A 19,575-nucleotide genomic window follows, 5' to 3' on the forward strand; every position below is an offset into this window, starting at 1 on the left:
TGGCTTGCCCACTGTTACATCCTGGGGAGTGCAAAGCCACAGTCTCTCAAGTCACTTCAGTGGGTGGGTTGCCCACTGTGCCATCCTGGGGAGTGCAAAGCCACAGTCTCTCAAGTCTCTACAGTGGGTGGCTTGCCCACTGTTACATCCTGGGGAGTGCAAAGCCACAGTCTCTCAAGTCTCTACAGTGGGTGGCTTGCCCACTGTGCCATCCTGGGGAGTGCAAAGACACATCTTCGCAAGTAGATGCAGTTCTCTAATGGTACTGGGTGGGACTGGTGCCCAGACTGGATGAGTCTCCCCGTGAAAGTACATGTCCTGTCACAGTCCCAGCTGCACATGGGAGAACGATGCCTGATGTGCCGGACTATTCATACCCACACGGTCTTTGCCCTGTTCAGCGGTGCTTTGCCATGGCAGTCTTTGCCCTGTTCAGCGGTCTTCACCATGGCGGTCTTTGCCCTGTTCAGCGGTCTTCACCATGGCGGTCTTGGCCTTGTTCAGCGGTGCTTTGCCATGGCAGTCTTTGCCCTGTTCAGCGGTCTTCACCTTGGCGGTCTTGGCCTTGTTCAGCGGTGCTTTGCCATGGCTGGCTATGGACTGTTCAGCGGTGCTTTGCCATGGCAGTCTTTGACCTGTTCAGCGGTCTTCACCATGGCGGTCTTGGCCTTGTTCAGCTGTGCTTTGCCATGGCTGGCTATGGACTGTTCAGTGGTGCTTTGCCATGGCAGTCTTTGCCCTGTTCAGCGGCCTTCACCATGGCGGTCTTTGCCCTGTTCAGCGGTCTTCACCATGGTGGTCTTGGCCTTGTTCAGCGGTGCTTTGCCATGGCTGGATATGGACTGTTCAGCGGTGCTTTGCCATGGCACTCTTTGCCCTGTTCAGCGGTCTTCACCATGGCGGTCTTGGCCTTGTTCAGCGGTGCTTTGCCATGGCTGGCTATGGACTGTTCAGCGGTGCTTTGCCATGGCTGGCTATGGACTGTTCAGCGGTGCTTTTCCACGGCAGTCTTTGCCCCGTTCAGCGGTCTTCACCATGGCGGTCTTTGCCCTGTTCAGCGGTCTTCACCATGGCGGCCTTGGCCTTGTTCAGCGGTGCTTTGCCATGGCTGGATATGGACTGTTCAGCGGTGCTTTGCCATGGCGGTCTTTGCCCTGTTCAGCGGTCTTCACCATGGCGGTCTTGGCCTTGTTCAGCGGTGCTTTGCCATGGCTGGATATGGACTGTTCAGCGGTGCTTTGCCATGGCACTCTTTGCCCTGCTCAGCGGTCTTCACCATGGCGGTCTTGGCCTTGTTCAGCGGTGCTTTGCCATGGCTGGATATGGACTGTTCAGCGGTGCTTTGCCATGGCTGGCTATGGACTGTTCAGCGGTGCTTTTCCACGGCAGTCTTTGCCCCGTTCAGCGGTCTTCACCATGGCGGTCTTTGCCCTGTTCAGCGGTCTTCACCATGGCGGTCTTGGCCTTGTTCAGCGGTGCTTTGCCATGGCTGGCTATGGACTGTTCAGCGGTGCTTTGCCATGGCAGTCTTTGCCCTGTTCAGCGGTCTTCACCATGGCGGTCTTTGCCCTGTTCAGCGGTCTTCACCATGGTGGTCTTGGCCTTGTTCAGCGGTGCTTTGCCATGGCTGGCTATGGACTGTTCAGCGGTGCTTTGCCATGGCAGTCTTTGCCCTGTTCAGCGGTCTTCACCATGGCAGTCTTGGCCTTGTTCAGCGGTGCTTTGCCATGGCGGTTCTGGTACGGATATTGGTGTGTGGCATTACGATCTCCACAATGGACATTGGTGTGTGGCATTACGATCTCCACAATTGACATTGGTGTGTGGCATGACGATCTCCACACTGGACATTGGTGTGTGGCATTACGATCTCCACACTGGACATTGGTGTGTGGCATGACGATCTCCACACTGGACATTGGTGTGTGACATGACGAACTCCACACTGGACATTGGTGTGTGGCATGACGAACTCCACACTGGACGTTGGTGTGTGGCATGACGAACTCCACACTGGACATTGGTGTGTCGCATGACGAACTCCACACTGGACGTTGGTGTGTGGCCTGACGAACTCCACACTGGACGTTGGTGTGTGGCCTGACGAACTCCACACTGGACGTTGGTGTGTGGCATGACGAACTCCACACTGGATGCTGGTGTGAGGCATGACGAACTCCAAACTGGACGTTGGTGTGTGGCTTGAGGTTCCATCATTGCCCAGCGGGGCTGTGGGATTCTGGACCCTCATGGGCTATGACTCCGGCGGTGGCGGTGGTCTCCTGACCAGTAACGATACTTGGGCCCTCCTGGGCTATGACTCTAGCGGTGGTCTCCTGACCAGTTATGATACTTGAGCCCTCCTGGGCTGTGACTCCGGCGGTGGCGGTGGTCTCCTGACCAGTAACGATACTTGGGCCCTCCTGGGCTATGACTCTGGCAGTGGTCTCCTGACCAGTTACGATACTTGAGCCCTCCTGGGCTGTGACTCCAGCGGGGCGGTGGTCTCCTGACCAGTAACGATACTTGGGCCCTCCTGGGCTATGACTCTGGCGGTGGTCTCCTGACCATTAACGATACTTGGGCCCTCCTGGGCTATGACTCTGGCGGTGGTCTCTGGACCAGTGACGACGGTGCTGGCAGTTGTGTCTGGACCGCCGGAAATGATGGTGCACTTCTCCGCCGTGACACTCACAACAGGTTGGGGAGACTTCCTCGGGACCTTCCCCACCTTCTTTTGAGTTACAGATGACTCCCCAATCGCCTTGGATCCCATTTCACTGTTTGTCCCACCAGGACTCTTGACACGGTCCCGTCGTCCACTCTCCAATTTCGGAGCCTTTACAGGGGGTGGGCTGACAGTGCCTTGGCTCCGGGTCTTACTGCCTGCCCTGGTGGACGGGGCACTCCAAAAACCTGGTACACGCACCACTGGTACTGGAGGCTTTTTGGCTGAAGCGCTACGATGGGACTGATGAATTGGAGGGGTGGGGTGGGGGCAAAAAGGTCAATTTGACATAGGGATAGTTTCTGACGTACACTGGGATGGGTAGGTGGATGGGGCTCTGGGAGTGGAGGAAGAGGAGGTGTCACTTTAGCTGTTTTGGGTGCAGGTGTAGGTACTGGAGGCTGTCGTGAGGTGGATGGATATTGGGTGAGTGATTGCCGACGTTTGTGTACTTTGGGATGGGGCGTCACAGACACACTGGGAGAGGACACGGGATGTGTATATGGCAGTGGAGGTGGTGAGTGCAGGTGAGCGGCTTGTGGTGCTGGGTGTCCTGGTGCGAGTCCTAGTGCCTGTAGATGTGGTGCATGCAGGTGTGTGTGTAGACGACACTGGGATGGAGAAGAGGAGGAGGGGGACACAGCGGAGACAGTGGATGTTGCTGTGTCTGTATGGGTCTGATGCTTTGTGAGTGCCTGTGGTGCCTATGGTTGCTTGAGCTACTTGTGTGTGTTGACTTGTGTGCATGCTGATCTGTAGGTGTGCTTGGGAGGGGCTGGGGTACAGGGGATTGGGTCTGGGTGGAGGAAGTTGGAGGGGGGAGGCTGGACACAGGGACAATGGCTGCCATCAGTGCTGAGGCCAGAGATTGCAGGGTTCGCTGAAGGACAGAATGAATGCCTTCCAGGAATGCATTACCGTGTTTCAACTCTCGTTCTACACCCTGGATGGCATTCACAATGGTAGACTGCCCAACAGTGAGTGACCTGAGGAGGTCAATGGCCTCCTCACTGAGGGCAGCAGGGGTGACTGAGGCAGGGCCTGAGGTGCCTGGGGCGAAGGTGATGCCCACCCTCCTGGGTGAGCGGGCATGGGGCGAACGCTGAGGGGCTGCTGGGAGGGCGGTGCTGGTAGGGGAGGTGGCGGCTGTACCTGCAGAAGTGGGGCGCACAGATGGTGCCACCACCACAGGTGAGCTCCCATCGGCGGACAAGTCCGTGTCGCTGTTTGGTGATCCTGTGGCCGACGTGAAGCTCCCCTCGCCCTCCGTCCCACTGGTGAATTCAGAGTCTGTCGTATGGCCCTCCATGGCCATGTGGGATGCAGCTCCCTCGTGCTCCGGTGCCACTGTACCTTCGCCTGTTGATGCTGATGTACAGAAGGACAGGGAGAGCAGAAAAAGGGTGGAGACAGAAGAAAGAGAGTTTTAGTGCATGGCATACCGCTACCGTTGGCGGACAGGACAAACGCAGCAGCCCCCTGCATTACGCCATGCTCCTGCCCTCTGCACATGCAATTTCTGGGATATGGCCTACATGGCAATGGTAGAAATCTGCCCACATGGATGGAAAAGGGGCAACTATACATCAATTTGCCTTTTTTTTTAGCTGGGGTAGAGTGCCACATGGCCTACATAACGGAGGGCCCTTGCCTACCTAACTCGCCCTGGCCTAGGCACACCCACAGCCCACCATCCCCACCCAGACAGCTCCACTGCACGCAAAGTCCATAGGATGAGGTTGTACTCACCCCCTTGTGTCTGCTGTGATGTCCTTAAGCGCCCATCCAACTCCGGGTAGGCCACCGCCAGGATCCGGAACATCAGAGGGGTCATGGTGCGACGGGCACCCCTCCCACGTTGGGAGGCCATCCCCAGCTGAGCCTCCGCCATCTTCTTGCTGCAGTGGCGAATGTCCTCCCATCTCTTACGGCAGTGGGTGCCCCGTCTCTGGTGGGCCCCCAGGGTCCGGACTTCCTTGGCGATGGCACGCCAAAAGTCCCTCTTCTGGTGGGCGCTGACCTACATGACATGCACAAGGAAAGAGGAACAGTCATTACCTACAGCACCGTCGTTGTAATTGGCCCCCTCCCAACTCTATCCCTGTGGCCCATTCATCCCCATGCATGACTGTTCTATGTACTCTGCCCCCTTCCCTCATCCACCCAGCCCTGTCCACCCAGGCCTAGCCCATACAACGTGCTCCTGTGTACTAACCTGTTGGTCTGGAGGACCGTAGAGTAGCTTATACTGGGGGAGGACCCCATCCACAAGTTTCTCCAACTCCTGTGCAGTGAAGGCAGGGGCCCTTTCCCCAGACGCAGCAGCCATCGTCGCTTCCAGACCGAGGTCACAGCAGCACTAGCAGTGTAGGTCCTCTCCTGTCGAAGGTCAGGTATCTAGTGATTGAAGAGATAGAAAATGGTGGTGACGTCCGCGACGGTGACGTCCGCGGCGGTGTGCATCATCACCGCCAGTGCACCTGTTCATTGGCTCCTGGGACCCATAGGGTCCAATGCTAACCAATGCAGCATTGGGCCGCGCTCTACGACCGCCTACCGCGACGGTGTCCAACGCCAGCGCAGTTACCCCACAATTCCATTGTCCCAGTTTAGAGGTCAGGCAGCCGCCATTTCAGGGGCCCACATGGCTTCAATTACTACTGCGTCACACATACCGAGGCCTACACTCAAAACCTTTCCCGGATGGGTTAATTGTCTGGTATAGTCTTGTTTGTGACTGTGGGTACATACCTGGAGGAATGCTAACAGTTTTTTCGCTGTTGCCCTTCTTAGGCACTGTCAGTTGGGACATATTGGAAGATGTCGTAATCTGCCGGTGTACCGACCGCTGGTGGACCTGTTGACAATGGAAGAGCGACATGTCATCGTGACCTACCGGTTTGACCGTGCCACAATCCGGGAACTATGTACCCAGTTGGAGCCAGACCTGATGTCACTCGTGCAGGTGCTGTCAGTGCTCCATTTCTTTGGAAGTGGGTCTTTTCAGACAACAGTGGCCATGGCATCAGGGATGTCCCAGCCTATGTTTTCCAACGTGTTGTCCAGAGTGTTGTCTGCCCTGCTGAAACACGTAAGGAGATACATCATTTTCCATGAGGTGGCGGATTTGCCTACAGTGAAAGGTGACTTCTATGCCCTTGGACATATCCCCAAAGTCATAGGTGCCATTGATGGGACCCATGTAGCTCTGGTCCCCCCCCGCAGGAATGAACAGGTATAAAGGAACAGGAAGAGTTATCATTCGATGAATGTCCAGATGGTCTGTTTGGCAGACCAGTACATCTCGCAGGTAAATGCAATGTTCCCTGGCTCAGTGCATGACGCCTACATCCTGCGGAATAGCAGCATCCCTGATATGATGGGTGAACTCCAGAGGCACCGTGTATGGCTATTGGGGGACTCTGGTTACCCCAACCTGTCCTGGCTACTGACCCCAGTGAGGAATCCCAGGACCAGGGCAGAGGAACGCTACAATGAGGCCCATGGGCGGACTAGGAGGGTGATCGAGCGTACCTTCGGCCTCCTGAAGGCCAGGTTCAGGTGCCTCCATATGACAGGTGGGTCCCTATTCTACTCACCGAAGAAGGTGTGCGACATCATCATCGCCTGCTCCATGCTCCATAACTTGGCACTGCGACGCCAGGTGCCTTTTCTGCAGGAGGATGATCCAGATGACGGTGTTGTTGCAGCGGGTGAGCCGGTGGAGCCTGTGGACAGTGATGAGGAGGAAGCTGATGAAGATGAAAACGACAACAGGGAGTCAGTCATACAGCAATATTTTCAATGAGACACAGGTGAGTACAATTTCATGTTTCACATTATATTACATTTCACACGTCTACCTCTATACTCTACCTACATTTCACTCCCTATTTGGTAACTGAGTTGTCCCATTCCATTTCAGTTTCAGTAATGTGGTAACCTACGTGTCAACAGCTTGCACCCTTGAAAGGCTTGTGATGTGTGACATTGGTATGTTGACCTTCCAATGGGTAACCTTTTTTAACACTGTAATTGACAATACAAAGTTCACAATCATTGACTGACTCCAATATTATTGATGTTTCAAGGGTGTTTATTGAAGTGCATAAAAATATAGGGGTGTTGTGAAATGGGGATAGGTCATGGTGGAAGAATGTCCATGGCAGAGTCCTGTCTATTAGTCTCACAGGTACATTGCACATCTGGCCATTGGAAGTGGAGCTGGGGCAGTTCCAATCTGGACAGGGTAACAAAGTGGGACAGTGGGGGGACAATCAGGGTGGTCTTATTTCCTGGCGGGGGTCTTGCCATCTTGCTCTGTCCTGTTCCTGGATCTCAGGGCCCGCTTTCGTGGTGGTTGTCCGTCTGCAGGGTATAGAGTGCTGGTGTGGTGGTCCTGTGGCGGGGCGTCCTATCCACTAGCGCCGGCGGAGGTGGTGGGCATTTCATCGTCCTGGCTAGTGTCAGGGGCCCCTTGGAGTGCCACGGTGTCCCTCAAGGTCTTTTGAATGTCCGTCAGCACCCCTACGATGGTGCCCAGGGCGGGGCCGATGGTCCTGAGCTCCTCCCTGAACCCCAAATACTGCTCCTCCTGCAGATGCAGGGTCTCCTACAACTTGTCCAGGACCGTTGCCATCGTCTCCTGGGAGTGGTGGTATGCTCCCATGATGGAGGATAGGGCCTTGTGGAGAGTGGGTTCCCTTGGCCTGTCCTCCCTCTGTCGCACAGCAGCCCTCCCAGTTCCCCGGTGTTCCTGTGCCTCCGTCCCCTGGACCGTGTGCCCACTACCACTGCCCCCAGGTCCCTGTTGTTGTTGGGGTGGTAGGTTACCCTGGGTGCCCTGTAGTGGTGGACACACCGCTGATTGACCTGTCCTGGGTAGGGAGGTATGGGCCCGCTGGGTGGGTGCTGTGCTGGGGTTACCAGAGGGTGGAAGCTCGGTGTTGGGCTGTGGCTGGGCAAGGGGAACCGACTGTCCTGAGAACCACGATGGTCCGGGCTGGTCATCAAGATCCAGTAGGGCAGAGCTGCTGTCGTCACTGTGGGCCTCTTCTGGGGTGGAGTGGTGTTGTCTGGACCCTCTGGTGTGATGACGTTCCTTCAGGTTCCTGCGGGGGTATAAGTACATGATTATTGCATGTGTGTGTTTCATGGTGTGCAATGGTAGGGTGTGCGTGAACCCCAGTGCAGGCATTCCTGTGTGGGGGCTTGTGTAGTGATGGTTGGGGGGTATTGTGGGTCTGTGCAGTGGGCATGCTTTAGTGATGGGTGTCCATGCTTAGTTGTGTCATGCAGGTCTTGGGGTTGGGATGGGTGGTTGGTGTTATGGGTAGATTAGTGAGGAGTTAGGGTGATAGGGGAGGGTGTGAGGGTGGGGGTGTGTGATAGCATGGAGGTAGGGTGGGGGATATGATAGTGAAGATTAGACTTACCAGTGTCCGTTCCTCCAACGACTCCTGCGAGGCCCTCAGGATGCAAGATGGACAAGACTTGCTCCTCCCATGTTGTTAGTTGTGGGGGAGGAGGTGGGGGTCCGCCACCAGTCTGCTGTACCGCGATGTGGTGCCTGGATACCGTGGAACGGACCTTCCCCCGTAGGTCGTTCCATCTCTTCCTGATGTCCTCCCTATTTCTTGGGTGCTGTCCCACAGCGTTGACCCTGTCGACTATTCTTTGCCATAGCTCCATCTTCCTGGCTATGGATGTGTACTGTACCTGTGAGCCAAATAGCTGTGGCTCTACCCTGATGATTTCTTCCACCATGACCCTGAACTCCTCCTCGGAGAAGCGGGGGTTGTTGTGTGTGATGTGTGGGGTGGTGTATGTGTTGATGAGTGTGGTGAGTGTAGTGGTATGTGGTGTTTTGTGCGTGGATGTTGTGTGGGTGATGGTGTAGTGTGCCTCTGTGTGATGGTGTTATCTATTCTGTGCTGTCTCTCTCTGGCCTTTGTCTCTAATTTGTGGTCGTAGGGGTTTGTGGGTGATGTGGGTGTGTGTTTTATATGGTGTTGGGTGTGTGGGAGTGGTGTGTGTATGTGTATCAGTTGTGTGTATTTGTAATTGTCCAATGTGGCGTTGTTTTGTAGATCTGTGTGTATTTTGAGCGCGGCGGTGTGTACCGCCAATGGAATACCGCGGTTGAAAGACCGCCGCGTGGATTCGTGGGTCGTAATTGCATGGGCGTGTTTCTGTTGGCGTGGAGGTGGAGGATTTGTTTCCGCATATTTATCGCTGACCTTTGGTGTGGCGGACTTGTGTGGGTGTCTGAATTTCGGCAGATTCCGTGATGTGTGTCATAATAGCTGTGGCGGTCTCCCGCCGCGGCGGCGGTGTATTGGCGGCCTTCTGCACGGCGGTAAGCGGCTTTTACCGCCAATGTTGTAATGACCCCCTAAATTGCTGTATACCCGGTATGGAATGAAAACCCATTGCAAGGTGCAGCTCATTTACTGGCTCTGGGTACCTAGGGTTCTTGATGAACATACAAGCCCTATATATCCCCACAACTAGAAGAATCCAGCAGATGTAACAATATATTCCTTTCAAAACTCTGACATCGCAGGAAAAAGTTACAGAGTAAAAAGTGGAGAAAAATTGCTATTTTTTACCTCAATTTCAATATTGTTTCATTTTAGCTGTTATTTTCTGTAGGAAAACCTTGTAGGATCTACACAAATGCCCCCTTACTGAATTCAGAATTTTGTCCACTTTTCTGAAACGTTTAGCTTTCCGGGATCCAGCATTGGTTCCACACCTATTTCTGTCACTAACTGGAAGGAGGCTAAAAGCTCAAACATGGCAAAAATGGGGTATGTCCCAGTAAAATGCCAAAATTGTGTTTGAAAATGTAGTTTTCTGATTCAGGTCTGCCTGTTCCTGGAAGCTGGGACGTGGTGATTTTAGCACCATAAACTCTTTGTTGATGCCATTTCCAGGTTAAAAACACACAAGGCTTCATCTGCAGCCCTTTTTCCCATTTAAAATATATATATATATTTGTGCTGCATTTTGGCTAATTTCTCTGTCTCCTTTAGGGTAACCCACAAACTCTGGATACCTCTAGAATCCCTAGGATGTTGGAAAAAAGGACACAAATTTGGCTTGGGTAGCTCATGTGGACAAAAAGTTATGAGGGTCTAAGTGCAAACTGCCCCAAATAGCCAAAAAAGGCCTGGCACCTGAGGGGTAAAAAGCCTGGCAGAGAAGGGGTTGAGCAAAACTTGTGTCTCTTTCTGGAAGTCCCTACAGTTGCCTATCATGACCTGAATATTAGCTTAAAATGGTGATGCTCCTTCATCTGTTATATTTCTTCACAAACCTCCCAGTTACAGTGCCGGCCACATGGTTTATACAGTCGGATGTCCTGCTCCGTGACATGATATGGGATGGGGTTGCCATAGAGTTTTGCTCGAGGTCATGAGATGTCCACCAGATGAGAGAGGACGGGGGGGCTCCCAACTTTGAACTTTAATACTTGGCAGTGCAGTTTCAATGGGTCACCTGCTGGCTTGATGAGACCCATCAGGACAAACTGCAACTCCTGGGCCTGGACCCCTACCAGGTAGTTCTCCTGGCCTAGCTTCTCTGTCCTACAGTGCTTATTCCACAACCAAGCACCGTCTTACTGGTGGCCCTGCAGTGTTGGCAATGCTGCATAGTGTGGACTCAGAAGGCCCTATTCCATGCCCCAGCCTTGCTGTTTGTGGGACTACCCCATGGGGACCCCATTGTCTGTTTTACTGACCCCTACTTCTTGCACTGGATGGAGGCGTAATTAGATTCGGGAGGGGACTGCTACCAGCTGGGCACTCTCACCCCCTTGGAAGAGCTGTTGGAGTAACACACACTGCCAAAGGTGAATTTCTGACCTATGATGTTCTGGTAAGGACTTTTTTGGATTGCTTGGACAGAGGACTGGATGAACCAACAACCCACACAGTACATCTATTGCTATCTATGTGGTCAGCACAGCACCCTGGGATGTGGTTCTATGGGGTTCTGAACGACATGAGGCGGAGACAATTGGTGACCCTTGGGGCCAGGTGTGATGGGATCTTGGACTGTAAAGTCATAGACAGGGAATGGAGTAAGATACTGACCTAATCTAAAAAGGTCTTCCAATTCAACTTTGTGCACATGCCCTATCGTACTCTCCATAGGCTTTAGGTCATTTATGGTGGGAAGCCTTGTGAATGTCCCAGATTTCTGCAACCTGATGCAGATTTTTGTCATGTGACGTGGGGTTGTCCTACACTTCATTTGTATTGAACTGTGATCCTCATATGATTGCACACAGCACTGGGTGGTTGTCCTCCGTGCACAGTTGACACCTGCCTCCTGGGGAGTTTTGCTAATCAGATGCAGAACAGTGTCTCAGACACCGTCTGCGAATCGCTATGGGGTCGCAAAGACCCATCTCATTAATATTAATGAGGAGGGTCACATTTTGCGACCCCAGAGCGAGTCCCTGCACTCACAGGGATGGTGGCCTGCTGAAGACAGCAGACTACCATGTCTGTGACTGCTTTTTAAATAAAGGAAAAGGAGTTGCAATACAAAAAAAATAATGAAACCATTGGACCACTGCCTGCTCTGAAAAAAAAAATTTGGCAACATTCACAAAGGGGAAGGGGTCCCATGAGGACCCCTTTCCTTTTGCGAATGGGTTACCACCAGTGTGACACTGGTGGTAACTGCGAATTGCTTTGCGACCGCGTTCGCGGTCACAAAGCAATTTAGCATTGCGGTGCGAGTCGCAAATAGGAAGGGGACACCCCTTCCTATTTGCGAGTCGCATTCACATACCGACTCGCAAAATGTGAATGAGCATCGCCATGAGCATTTTGCATGGCGCAAACTGTGATTTTCGCAGTTTGCACCATGCAAAATGCTTCCTACATCTGGCTCAAGTTGCTAGACCTAGCCCTTTTTTCTGGCCAATTACAACCGCATGGAAGTCGGAGATGGGTCCTGTGCTTGCGACATGGGTGAGGATCACTACCACGTGGGCCAGAGCTGTGGAAAGAGTCATGCTTAGTGGGGGGTGGGGAGACACCTTATGGCTGACCTGGGGTCAGAGGTTCTGGAGAACTGGGAACATCTGGGGGAGATACGGACTCAGAACAGGGAGGGCCCAAGGAAGGGGAACCATGACAGAGACCTAGGTGCGAGACAAGAAGCAAACACCCCAGTGAAGAGACCCGACCTCTTGACCTCCGAGGTATCGCACCACCTTAAACATGCTGCTGCTCTGGTTGCCAAACCCCTGTGCCCCCTACATTCTTCCACCTATGGGCTCCAGGATGCACATCCTGCTACTACCTGCTTGTCGACTCCTCCTTTGACCTCCCTCCTGTTATTTAGGGATCAAGCACCCTAAGACAATGGTTATTTCCCTTTTTTGTGGGGGTCACTTTTACCAGTTCCCCAATTTCCCCTCCTCCCTCACTCCTGACCCAGAGTCATTTTGGTCACATAGGACATGATGCCTATTTTATAAATACAGTGACCATGCTTAGGTGGGATCGGTGATCGCATATTGGAGGCTACCCAATTTGAGTCTTACTAAGTTGGAAATAGATAAGAGGTATTACTACATTCTAGGCATGTGCCCTAAACATTAAAATTGTTGCCTGTACACTGTGTTTACCTGTATTATTGTTACATACCAACTCATAAGTAATGAACCACCTATGCTGGGACGTGATCTTATTTTTTGTGTATTTGTTTTCTTCCCAAATTCTAATAAAAATATATTTAAAAAAACGTATAATATCTCATGTTAGGCCACAAAATGTCTCTGCATTCTTTCTTTCTGCTGGATGACCAGCTGCGGGGAACCATGATAACACGTTAAGGTCTTAGACTGCATTGTTTTACACAAAATGTACAGAGCTTCTTCCAAAACAGACTACCTTTCAAAATTCTCTGGTGTGGTTCTTGCTAAAGCCAATGTTCAGAGGGTAAATTTTTGCTTTTTTAGGTCCGCATTGGAACGCATGCTCCTTAAAGTATTCTTTCTGCTGACCTCTCTTATTGAACTAGAATTCTTAGGTCTAGTTCCTGTATTTTATTCTGCCCCTCCAATTAAGAACCATTCAATTATCTTGCTTCCAGCTATCCCAGCTTCTTTTTGTTCCCTCCTGGAAATTTGCCTTGATTCCACTCAGTCTGCCAACTCCTTTCTGACACCAGCCCAACTGGAACCCCATCTTTGACTGTTATGACTTTCAAATATACCTTAAACCACCCTACAGGAGTCGGTTACACTGACACTCTTTAGAGAAGATACTAAAGAAAAACTGCAGTCTTCTTCTCTGAGCTCCTAAACCCCAAATACATATCAGAGTTAAAGAAGCATGTTTTTGGCCTTCTCTTTTGATACTATCTTGATGGAGTTCCAGTCTTCTCAATAAGACCAAATATTTTACTGTTGCGATCATCCTTTTTATTTCTATTCCCTGTTTTTCTTTCACTGCTAGCACAATACGGTGCACTGTGATCTTTCTGACCATCTGCCTCTTTCATTAAAAGGCAAATACCTGATTGTTGGACCTGGCCTTTTTACAGCGTCATCCCCAAACGTTTTGCCTCCTTCCTCCTATTTTTTCTGACCTGTTGTTGTTGGCTTTTGAACTCTGGGCACTTTACCACTGCTAACCAGTGCTAAAGTGCATATGCTCTCTGTGTAAATTGTACTGATGATTGGTTTATCCATGATTGGCTATTTGATTTACTTGTAAGACCCTAGTAGAGTGCACTATATGTGCCTAGGGCCTGTAGATTAAATGCTACTAGTGGGCCTGCAGCACTGGTTGTAACACCCACTTAAGTAGCCCCTTTACCTTGTCTCAGGCCTGCCATTGCAAGGCCTGTGTGTGCAGTTTCACTGTCACTTCGACTTGGCATTTAAAAGTACTTGCCAAGCCTAAAACTCCCCTTTTTCTACATATAAGTCACCCCTAATGTGTGCCCTAGGTAACCCCTGGAGCAGGGTGCTGTGTGGGTAAAAGGCAGGACATGTACCTGTGTAGTTTATATATCCTGGTAGTGTAAAACTCCTAAATTCGTTTTTACACTACTGTGATGCCTGCTCCCTTCATAGGCTAACATTGGGGCTGCCCTCATACATTGTTGAAGTGGTAACTGCTGATCTGAAAGGAGTAGGAAGGTCATATTTAGTATGGCCAGAATAGTAATACCAAATCCTGCTGACTGGTGAAGTTGGATTTAAGATTACTATTTTAGAAATGCCACTTTTAGAAAGTGAGCATTTCTCTGCACTTAAATCTTTCTGTGCCTTACAATCCACGTCTGGATAGGTTTAGTTGACAGCTCCTTGTGCATTCACTCAGACACACCCCAAACCCAGGGTACTCAGCCTCACTTGCATACATCTGCATTTTGAATGGGTCTTCCTGGGCTGTGAGGGTGGAGGGCCTGCCCCCACACAAAGGACTGCCACACACCCTACTGGGACCCTGGCAGACAGGATTGAACTGAAAGGGGACCTGGTGCACTTCTAGGCCCCTCTTTGAAGTCTCCCCCACTTCAAAGGCACATTTTAGTATAAAACAGGGCCTCTGCCCTACCATCTCAGACACTTGCTGGAGAAGAAACCTGAACCAGAACCTGCATCCTGCCAAGAAGAACTGCCTGGCTGCTCAAAGGACTCACCTGACTGCTTCCTACAAAGGACTGCTGCCTTGCTGTTGGCCTGCTGCTTTGCTGAACTCTTGACTTGCTGCAGAAGTGCTCTCTAAGGGCTTGGATAGAGCTTGCCTCCTGTTCCCTGAAGTCTCAGGACCAAAAAGACTTCTCTTTTTCAACTGGACTCCTTGTGCGCCAACAAATTTGACGCACAGCTTGCTCCGTGAAAAATTCACCACACGCCGATCCGGAAAGATGCCGCTCGACCCCGGAAGGAAAAGATCGACGCGCCGCCTGCGGTGCAACCGCAACTTTGATGCACAGCCCACCTGGACAATGCTGCCCGACTTCCAGAGAGGAAATCGACGCAACGCCTGCCGTGAGGGAGAAAATTCCACGCACAGACCCCGGGACATCTGGGAATCCCGCAAACCACAGAGGAGACCTGCCCGCGCGCCGGAAAACTACGCACGCATGAAAAATAATGACGCAAGTCCGTGTGCGAAGGGGCGAAACTGACATACACACCATTTTTCCCAGTAAACGACGCACACCTTCCCCGCGTGACAAAATAACGAAGCAAGTCCGTGTGTGAAGGGTCGAAACCGATGCAAACACCATTTTTCCACGCATCTCCTCCTCTGCGGCCCTCTGTGGAGATTTTCCACTCCAAACCAGGTACTTTGTGCTTGAAAGAGACTTTGTTTGCTTTTTAAAGACTTAAGACACTTTATATCACTTTTCAGTGATATCTCTACAAATTCATATTGCATCTTTTATCGTTTTGACCTGCAAATAACCAGATAAATATTATATATTTTTCTAAACACTGTGTGGTGTATTTTTGTGGTGCTATATTGTGTTATTGTATGATTTATGGCACAAATACTTTACACATTGCCTTCTAAGTTAAGCCTGACTGCTCAGTGCCAAGCTAGCAGAGGGTGGGCACAGGATGATTTGGATTGTGTGTGACTTACCCTGACTAGAGTGAGGGTCCTTGCTTGGACAGGGGGTAACCTGACTGCCAACCAAAGACCCAATTTCTAACACTGATATACAGATTTTTTTAATAAATCCAGTTTGGTGCCCAGTTCCTTGCTGTTTTATGAACATTCATAGCCTTTATCCAAAATATTTGTAGGTTAAGGAGGTTTAGCGATTGCTCTCCAAGGGCCAGATACATCAAAGGATTTTGCATTCGCAAACGGTGTAACTTGGTAAATTCCACCATTTGTGAATGCAAAATTGCATTTCATGATTTATGAAAGGAATTCGCAGTGCAATTTTAAGGAATCACAAAAATAGTGATTCCTTAAAATTGCGACTCCAATTAGGGAATCACAATTTGTAATTTCCTAAATAAGGAATCGCAAATAGGGAATACCTATTTTCAATTACCTATTCACATGTATCATGCATTTCCTAAATGCAAATTTGGCAATTAAGAAATGCATTTACCACAAATTCAAGTTTAATGGTAAGCATATACAATTTTTAAGAATGCATTACAAATGCATTTTTTAAAATTACATGTAGCGCACACATGCCCCTGTGGCATGTGTGCGATTTACATGTCCACAAGTATTTTTTGGGGGTGCATCAAAGGGGGCCTTAGCCCCCCAGCACCCTGTGATTTGCATTACCTAATTTGCGAATTCCTAACAGGAATTTGCAAATTCGGAAATGCAAAACCATTCGCACCTATGGGCCTACAGGCCCATAGGGATGGATGGAGTCCGATTCCCTAATTGCGATTCGGTAATAGCGATTGCGACTTTTATGAAATCGCTAATACCGCATGCAATTTTCATACATCCCATTTTGCATTTCTTAAATAGCGATTGCTTAAAAATCACTATTTAGGAAATGCAAACTGGGATGATGATACATCTGGGCCCAAGGGCTTCATAACCTCATTGCAACCTCCGTAAACTCATTGCTTACTCTTTTGAGGCAGGTCCATCACATCAGGCAGACACCAAATTCAAACTTATACATGTATTCAAAGACAAAAAACCTTTCCTAATGAAAGCACCTCCCATATACAATGCCACAGGGCTTGCGTAGTGCAGGGAGATGGGATGTAAGAATTGGAATGAGGAAAGAAATGGAATAATGAAGAATACCAGTACATAAACATAGCATTGACTTTGCATTTTCTTCATTTCAATCTGTACTCATTTGACATTATATCAGAGAGAGGTGTCTTCTGCCTTCATCTGTCTTTTTATCAGGTGGAAGATGTCACAATTTAGATGCCTACTCTCAAAATCAATTAATCCATAAAGCTACAGGAAAGTTTACTTCTGCTAGCAGTATTACAAATGTATGTAGATCTATACTTCAAAGGACATCATCACTATCTTTTCTATATTTTCTAGTAGGTAAATAGTTAACAACACCTATGGAGTAGCTTCCAGAACTGCACAGGAGCTTCCAATGCAGACCCTTCCCAGCAGATAAGCAAACCGTTGTGCTCTATTTCCCGAAAACTCAGATTGAAAGGCAGAACTCTGAACACCAACATTGTGGCCCATATTTATGGGTTTTGTGTCATGGTACAGAGCAGCAAGTCATCTTGCTGCACTGCCCTGCGTCACAGGGAAAAGGGCATAAATGTGCCGTATGTATCCCAGGTTTACAAGTTCTTAAAATCGGGGAATGTGTCAAAATCCATGGATGTTGCATGGGAACACCCATGCAACACCCATGGAAGTGCTTCCCTGACGCAGAGTAATGTAACACAGTGATTCGCACTGCTTTACATTACTCAAGATTTATGAAGCCACGCAGGGCCATGCAAGGTGGCTTTAGCATGGCTTCATAAATCTCACTTAAGGTTTGTGTCACTCTTGCACTACTTTGGGTGGTGGAAGAGCAACAGAAATGAGGTCATAAACATGACCCTGAATGTATCAGTGGCAGCAAGTACAACTACAAGTCACTCTGTAGGGAATCAGGGCAGGCAATCCTATCAAAATCTATTTCCTCCACTTTTAACTCAGATCTAAACTGAGGAAGAATATATATTTTGCACACAGAGTTTCAACTTTAGCAGACTGGCAAGGATCCACATGTTGTCAACCTGTTTGCTCTTCTACTTCCACTACACTGAATCTATGGAGGAAAGTACTCAAGGAAGCAATTAAAACAGAGAAGGCAACAACTTATCTTAGCTTTGCAATTCCCATTCCTTTGTGAGTCACATAGAAGTAGTCAAGAAGACTCCATGCACTGTCTCCAGTAACTCAACTGTGGGTTTGAGTGCTAAGCAAATGAGGTTCCAACCTTCTAAGGAATTATGTTACCATATAGCCTGACGATAGTGAACAAGAATTTCTACTCAGAAGCTCCACTGATAGAAAACTATCTCTCCATCCAACAAGGATGTACTGTTGAAATGAAAATGAGCAACCTCCATGTGAGGCTAGCGCAACACCCAAGGTGTCTGAAAAACAAAGTATTGTGTTATTGCACTGTGGTGGGGTATCAGCGGTACTGAGGACTCGGAGACGTAAGTAGGGTGCAAAAAGGGGTTTATTGTACTGTATAGTGAAAGGTGATGTAATAACTAGCACTGAGTGATGATGGCCCCGTTCGGTTAATTTCTTCTGCTTCTTTTCTTGTCTCTGTCCTGTCTTCCCTAGGTCTTCTGATGGTGGCAGTTCTCGGGACCTCCCAGGTGAAACCGGAAACACAAAACACAGCAGGAAACGAAGGTAAGTGGTTTTCGGTATTTGGGGTAGTTTATGTATAGTCATGCAGGGGGGGGGATTGTGGAAGAAAGGGGTAGGTGTGGTTAGAGACAGCCCGGTAGTGAGGCTGTGTCAGGGCAGGGAAAACTAGTGACAACCAATTCCTGGCTAGTGCTGGCCCACGTAGAGTTTTTTTTTCTTTTATGTCTTTTCCTCTCTGTGTCTCCCTTCAGACATGCTCTCTTTCCTCCCTCCTGTCCGTTCCTCCTCCTCCTCCCCCTTGCGTTCTATAGACAATACGGGGTTGTCCCTGGCCACGACCCTCCAGGGTCGTGGCGGCAAGTGCTCATCTCGGGGGTTTGACTTCCCCCTTCTTCGCGTCTCTCCAGGACTTGCGGGTGGTCTGATTCCTTCTTCTCTGGTCGCGGCGTCTCCTTCACGTCTTCTCTCCTCGGCGTTCTCCAGGAGAACTCCTCTCCCTCCTTTCCCGAGTCCGTCTTTGCTTTTAGTGCGGGGCTCCGGAAATTAGCCTCGCACGTGTCAGTCGGCGTTCCCATGTTTCCATGGGAACGCGTGAGTCCTTCCGGTGCGGCGCGCGAGAGGCGCCAGGCCGCGGCAGTGGTAGGCGTGGTCGAGGAGACCCGTCTACATGCACCAAAACTTGTCCGAAGTGGGTTGCTTCGCAGTCTAATCAGAGGTCAGGAATAACTCAATTAGAAGTAATCTAGCCCCATCAAATTATTGCTGTTGAGAGCACCTGAAACAATCAGATGATTAGAGTGAGCTCTAAATCTGTCCAATCATCTAATCTAGACCAAAGCACAAACCCCAGCATATGCCGACCTACCACCAGAGATCAGACAGTAAAGCTCAGTTCTACAGCCAGGTTTGCCAGATAAACTGTTGAACAGTAGTTTGAACCTGTGAAAAGGCTATAATTGTTAATATTGTTAATCAAACAGCAAATACTGTATGTAGCACACAATGCTTGCTGAAAGAAAGTTTAATTGTTATTTCCTATCTGCCATACAAGTATGGGAAAGCCTTAATGAATGACTCACCTCACCCGTATCAGAGCTGCGCAAAAATGAAAAAACACCTTTCTAACTTATCAATGTTTGCAGACAAGATTGTTGTAATAGCAAGAAAAATAACTGCAAGCGAGAAAGTACTCCACACCACATCTGTGCAATTAGTGTCTCTCATGCTACTCTTTTCAAACCTAGAAGCAAAGATACTTTCCATGTTGCCCAATAACCCGGACACACAAACCTTCAGCTGCAAGGACAGCTACTACAAACTCACATTAACAACCTTAGTATTCAAATATGTTGGGGAGGAAAGCCCTCTGCATGATAATGGAAATGTAGCCATGCCCTGAGTGCCCAACTGTGCTGTTGTCTGGTTCCCTGTTAGAAACTGGATCTCTGGTTGGCAGGGACATGCACCATGTCCAAGTAGGGACCGCAATCCTAGTCAGGGTAAGTCAGATATACA

This window comes from Pleurodeles waltl, chromosome 1_1 (assembly GCF_031143425.1).
Source record: "Pleurodeles waltl isolate 20211129_DDA chromosome 1_1, aPleWal1.hap1.20221129, whole genome shotgun sequence".
NCBI classification, from domain to species: domain Eukaryota; kingdom Metazoa; phylum Chordata; class Amphibia; order Caudata; family Salamandridae; genus Pleurodeles; species Pleurodeles waltl.